Source organism: Carassius gibelio, chromosome A3, assembly GCF_023724105.1.
Source record: "Carassius gibelio isolate Cgi1373 ecotype wild population from Czech Republic chromosome A3, carGib1.2-hapl.c, whole genome shotgun sequence".
Taxonomy (NCBI): Eukaryota; Metazoa; Chordata; class Actinopteri; order Cypriniformes; family Cyprinidae; genus Carassius; species Carassius gibelio.
In genome coordinates, this window is record NC_068373.1 from 12,484,772 (window position 1) to 12,490,520 (window position 5,749).

Below are 5,749 nucleotides of genomic sequence, written 5' to 3' on the forward strand. Positions count from 1 at the left end.
CAGAACAAGAGAAAACAAAATAGTAAGGAATAAAACTTATATAAAGGCATATTTCACTCAAAAATTTAGATTCTGTCATGTATTACTCACCCTCATGTCATTCCAAACCTGTAAGACCTTTGTTCGTCTTATTAAGACAAATTAAGATATTTTTATGAAATCCAAGAGCTTTCTGATCCTACATGAAGCTCTTAAATTTCATAAAACATATCTTAATTTGTGTTAAAAGGTCTTAAAGGTTTGGAATTACATTTTTGGTTGAACTAGGCTGAATCCAATTTTGCTTAGATCTGGGAAAAAAAGTATGTTATCTTACTTGTTTTTGAATCACTAAAAAATGAATAATAAGACCATAATAAATAATAAGAAACATCTCTGCATTATGAATTGTGTATGGCTGCTTTTAAACTTGAATGGTTGATGAATGATTGTATTCTTAAAACATACTGTAACATCTTATTGATCATGTTTCTTCAATAAATGTATATGAATGATGTCTGTCCCCAATTGGAAGTGACCAGAAACAAAATTGTATTACATCAAATTCAGTTTCTGAAGGCTGCTCATTTGTACAGTTGCTCTCTTATCATCAGATTGCTTCCAGATTCATTTAATGATCGTAGGCCTTGTCGTAAAACTGCTGGATTATGCAAAGGCAATAACCCAAAGTGGCAGTCTGATATTCTGTTATTTATTGATTGTGTAGATCTTTAAGAAATATTTCAACTATGTTCAATAGCCCACTGTCTTTCTTTGCTCACCTCCTGTATTTGTTGTACTCCTTCCCCTTTTAAACTTGTTTATCTCCCTCTTATCTTGTACTATTTTGTCAGTCTTTCTTCATCTGTTTTGTTCTTGCTTGCTTTGTGATGTGCTGTGGGGCGCCACTGCTGCTTTGTTTTGAATTATGTTATTAACGTTGGGTTGAGCGGGAACACACAGCCCAAATTAGAGCAGTTTCATCACTCTCTCCAAGGTTATCCTTAGGCAGGCTGTGCAAGAGACCGGATTGGGAGATGAGAGGAAAGATGAGAGACGAGAGAGCGGAGGACGTTTAGGGACATAACAACAAAACAACATATACAGTATAAAGACATAATGAACAGAAGGGGGAGCTGAAGCTGTTGTCATGTTGTAATGGATCTGCTTTACGACAACATTATTTAAGGTCATTTTCATGCTATGGAATGTCAAGTTTAATTGTGATCCTGGACACATTTGAAGCCAATTATGTCCAAGAACTAAAAGAAAGTAAGAAACTTTGTAGCAGTAGATGATTTGGGTTCATGGTGACACTAAGTGTAATTTTAGTTTCATTGTTTCAGTATTTCTGTCATCTCTTTTTCTCTCATTCCATCTCTTTCTCCATGTCCCTGTGGACTGTTGCCTCCTGTTTTCCCCGCTTCTTGCCATAGGCACTGAATACAAGTCATGCACATGACATCCCCTTTGTCAAACAGCAGTCAAAACAAGACGAGACCTGAGACGACAGTCACTTTAGCACTCTGAGCTCGGGAGCCAAACTCAGTGCTTTCCTTCTAATTTATTCTTTTTCTCTTTCTTTTTTTTTTGTCAGATGTCAGAAAACCACAATAAATGCCACCATTGTCATCCATACACTATATCAACATGACACGCACGTAAAATAAACAATGTAAAAATATAGAAATAAACTGTAAACCTCAAATGAACCAGAGAAAAGTCCACTGTATGTCTGACATGAAATACAGCTTCATCCAGTTCCAGGGAGTTAGATTATTGTATACATCTGTATTCATATATATAAATATTTCATATGTATATTTATAAATATTCATTTATTTATATATTTATGCGCAGTATATGTCTGTTCAGTATGTTGTACTGCATTTCATTATACAATTTGTTGCTTACAGAGGCTGCTAGCTCAGTTCTGGTTCTCCGGATTGACCAGGTGTCCGATGCTCCATCCAAACCCGACAGGCCAGCCAAAGATCCTGTCGCTATGACAACTGAAGAGTTCTTCCACTTCAACTTTTATCCTTGCCTTGGCAACGCCCAGCAGTGCGTGACAGTGTAGTCTCCTTATCCCTCTTCTGCAGTCAGAGGGAGATTCTGAGTTGTTTTGGAGACATTTTCCCAGGATATAATGGTATCTGTTCCTGTAGGGGACTGTGGTGTGTGTGGGTATTGACAGATTTGCAGCCAGCTTTGTGGGTAAGTAGCATTCAAAGTGCTACCAATTATACCTGAAAGCAATTATAGAAGCAAATTAGAATTGATTTCCAAACTGTACAGTTTAGTGCAGCCCTCTTGTGCTAATGTTCAGTGGTTTAATATAGACGCACAATAGTCAGCAAACTCTTGTATGAAATCACCACAGGAACACTTAATGTTATGTTGTTAGCTGAGTGTGAGAGCAGTATAGAGGAGGGCTCCAAAACATCCTGCGACCATGAGAAGAGTGAAGGGAACCACTAGGGGTTTGCTGAAGATGTTACTTGAGGATCAGACAGAAAGAGAGAGAGAGAAAGAGAAAGAGAGACAATGTGAATGGGAAAAAGAGAAAGAAGCAAATGAATGAGTGAATGAAGGAAATTGAAAAATGGAAGGAATGAAAGAAGAAGAATGACACAGAGAAAAAAGAACAAAATGTTAGCTCAGAAGAAACTGCAACAGGAAGTAAACAAAAAAAATATAAAGATTGAGCAAAAAAAGAAATTTTCTTTATATTTTAAATAGAAAAAGGGAGAGAAGGAAGGAAGGTTGAACTGAAGAAAGTGAAAGAAGGAAAGAGAAAAATGAAGGAAGATCAAATGATAGAAAAATTAATTTGAAGGGAAAAAAACAAATTTAAGTGAACAAATGAAAAGATACGAATGCAAAAGAAAGTGAATGAACAAACAAGAGAGAGGAAGAATAAACGTTAAAAGTCAACAAGTAAAATGACTGAAATAATGAACTAATGAATGAGAAACAATGGATTAAATGAAACTGAACAGACAAACAAAAATTTAAAAAAAGAGAATTATCAAAGGAAAGAATGAGGGAAAATGAGTTACACTGTTGAACGACTGAAAGAATACGAACAAAATGGAACCATTAAAAAAAGAATGAAAGATTCCTGCAAGTTGAGCAATTACACCATTATGCGTGTGTGTGTGTGTGTGTGTGTGTGCACTTGTGTGCAGGCAGTAGTGTAGTTAAGCTGCAGGAGATTAGGAAGCTCAGTCCAGACCAGCACCTGAGGGAGAAGAGAGCAGAGAGCTGTGAGCCCCAGCACTCAGTTCACCAGCAGGGCAGACGGGACATGCTGAACTGAGCAAAGCCTGGAGCACTGACAGACGGCTTTTATTTTCATGTGTCTGGCTGAGAATTAGACTGAGGCAAATTTGATATGTCCAGTCTGGCCAAACATTTCTAAACGGTTTAGGAAGCAACAGAGACAGATCAGAGCATCAAAGTGTGGATCAAACGTTCAGTTACACAGATCAGACGCAGACCTGTTAGGGCAGTCACAGGTGACTCTTCTTCTACCTTCTTTAGCGATTACAGGATACAAACACTGAGTCAGACTGTCAGAATGTTAGTCAGATATAAGTGATTTAAAATCAAATCATCTACTAAGCTGAATGGTGATAATGACTTTTCATCATCATACATGTAACTGTTTTATTTTTATTTATTGCTGTTTTACCAAGAGATGGAAACCAGCTTATATATGATACTCCAAGTTTCCAGATGACCTGCTGGTGATACTGTCGGGTAATTTTGCCCTTGTTATTAGAGTAAGGACCCTACACACAATGACAGTGGTACACAGGATATTGTCAAGGTATTGTGCAGCTTCGCCTGCATGTAAAACAATATATTTTAGGTCAGAGGGAGATGAAAACATGGATAAACTGATCTATCCAGAATGATATTTCTCTCTAAATTACGTGGAAACCCACAGGGACATTCACTATACTGAATTTAACTTCAGACAAAGATTTTTTTTTTTTACCTTACCTTTGTGGGTTCATAAACAACCCCCCCCCCCCCCCCTCCCCGCACCGAACTCTCTCAGTGAGTCAACACTTTGATGTTCCCTATTGTGCTTTTATGTTACTCTATTTAGCATCCTGAGTTTGTTTTTCAGTCTTTTCTATGATTCTCTCCTCTTCCTCTCCCCTGTACTCATTCTTCCCTTTCTCATCTGTTTGTTCCCAGGCCAAGGCCCCATATCCTCATTCATTCTCCTCTTCACTCTGTCTTGTTCACCTGCTCATCACTGCAGACGTCATAACTCCCACTGCTGTCTTTTACATTCCATCCTTCCTCTCTGTCTTTGCTCTTCCGTCATTTCTCCTCTGAACTCGGTCTTGATTTGGCTGGTAACATAAAAGGTTTGCCCATGTTTGATCTAAATCCACTTGAATTTTATATTACTGATTTCCCTTCACAATAATTATCAATAAACAGTGTCTTCAGTGAAGGTCAGGTTGAATGCTGTTCATCTAATGTGGTAAATTTTACATCCAGAGAAGTTATTAGCCAGGTAAATCTCAGAATGTTATGCAAGCTTTCCCAGTGTAGTATGAGTAAATTATGCAAAATTAACATAATTATATTTTTCTTTTTTCTCAATGATAAACCGGCTGACTGTTAGGGAATGTTCAAACAAGGATGAAGCAATTGTGCATTCAGCAGAACAGTTATCACAGCACAAAGTCAGGAATCCTGACCAAACAAAACATCTTTTCTGCTCTTCCCTAACAGTCAGAACAATAGAGAGATTGGGCTCAATGCAGACTCAACATCTCTTTTTTGGAGCTGTACTTTTAATTAAAGTGCTTTCTGTCCTGTTACATTCTTTCTCATTTATATTAGGGAGGGAAGGCTTTTATCTTTTTGTGAAATCTGGTAATTTTGCTCTTAGACTTTTGCATTTTGCATTTACAGCACTGGCTTTTTTGTGTCATCCTTTTTCTTTTTTTGTGCGTAATATACAAAGGTGAAAAAAAATGTCATCGAGGCATGCTGCTTTAATTTAGTGTGTTAGCTATTTGTTTTTGGAAAAACAAGCTACACTCTTAAAAGTAAAGGTTCATAAGGGGATTTGTAGCAATGCCATAGATCAACAGTTTTTGGTTCATCAAAGAACCTTCAAGTGATTTGTTCTTTTTTCTTTAATAATTTAAAGAACCCTTTTCCACTCTAAAGAACCAGTGCAATGGAAACGTTCATTGGATATTAAAGAACCACTGATGCCATAGAACCACAGGTGCTTAAAAAAATAACCATTATTTTTTAAGAGTGTACACCAAATCAGCAAGCTCTTCCACCTCTGCATAACAGCCTGTGGTGACCACCATATTTTCTTGTTCCAATGTGTTAATTAGAAGACCATAACACTGGCCACTGATAAGCACAGCCAATCAGGTACTCAGACTGATGTAGCCAACACTCCCACCCTGAGCACCTGGGCCTGACCATTTGGTTTTGCATAATTATGTTTTTGCAGGTCACATTTGCCAGGTTGCTTAAGAGGTTCTTCCAGACATCAACTGCAGCACATCGAATACTGTACATTCACCTTTTAGAGAACCAACTTTGATGTTCAGGTCATGAGGGGGGTGTTCCATATCAGCTCAATGATAAGTTTCTGAAGAGTCTTTAGTTAAGGACTTCTGCATCCTTCAAAAAAAAAACTCCTAAATCAGCATTTCGCATTCATCTTCACATCCATTATATATCTGTTCCTTTGTATACCACCCCCCCCCCCCCT